This window comes from Hakea prostrata, chromosome 7 (assembly GCF_041222555.1).
Source record: "Hakea prostrata isolate BN-2017 chromosome 7, UWA_Hpros_2, whole genome shotgun sequence".
Taxonomy (NCBI): domain Eukaryota; kingdom Viridiplantae; phylum Streptophyta; class Magnoliopsida; order Proteales; family Proteaceae; genus Hakea; species Hakea prostrata.
Window position 1 is genome coordinate 60,394,444 of NC_142606.1, and position 854 is coordinate 60,395,297.

At 39.7% G+C, this 854-nt stretch overlaps 1 non-coding gene across 1 annotated transcript; it reads right to left on the minus strand.

The window, feature by feature from the left end:
- Positions 1–200: 200 nt before the first annotated feature.
- LOC149011550 (U5 spliceosomal RNA) lies at positions 201–318 on the minus strand. Its single transcript, XR_016174924.1, has one exon. It is a non-coding gene; the product is annotated as a U5 spliceosomal RNA (small nuclear RNA).
- Positions 319–854: the final 536 nt, after the last annotated feature.

Below are 854 nucleotides of genomic sequence, written 5' to 3' on the forward strand. Positions count from 1 at the left end.
AAAACCCCAGAGGGGTAGCTCGCAGATGAATCCTCCCCGGACACAGCGATGAAGCCAAGGGTCAATTCTGGGCACATTCAACTCATACAAGCGCTTCATGATCATCTTAAACTCTTTGGCTCACAGCGACGGAGAGTTGGCTAACAGGTACAGAGAGAAAGAGGGTCTGCAATAAATCTTCAAAACTAGAGTATTTGTGAAGTTCTCCCCAAAAGAGAACTACTGCAAAAATTGGCGTATGCCGCTTTGTGCGGCGAGCACACGGTATTCTTTAGTAAAAGGCGAAAGAATAGTTCGCTCTGTGCTCACCGCGCGGCTGCGTGATTTGTAGTCGAAATCGAGTGCTTGCTAAATAGGGTCCTCGGAGGACAAAGTTACTTTTTGTTTCAATGTGGGACAAATTTCTAGTTCCTTGAAAGGTGTCAATAAAAACATATTGACTCAGCCCAGCCCAAATTTGCCCCAAATCTGGCTCGATTTTAGTTCAATTTTTTCAACCCTGAGGGCAAACTTAAGTTAAAAAATAATGAGCCCTAATAGTGTTAGGTCAAGTTCGGGCCAAACCTGACCATATACTAGTTTAATTTAATAAAAGTTATTAAGGGCCTGTTTGGTTACATGAATCCAGAGATTTCAAATCTCCTGATTCATGAATGTGAGAATTATACCCATTTGGTTGTAAAAATCTCTAGATTCATGAATTCTATAGATTCACCTTTTTACACTAAAAACGTGAATATGTAGATTTATGGGTAAGGGGTGAAATCCAGAGATTTCAAAAAAGCTATACATTTGTACATTCACAAAAATCACGCCGATCAAATAGTTTTTTAGGATGAATTTACAGATTTCAT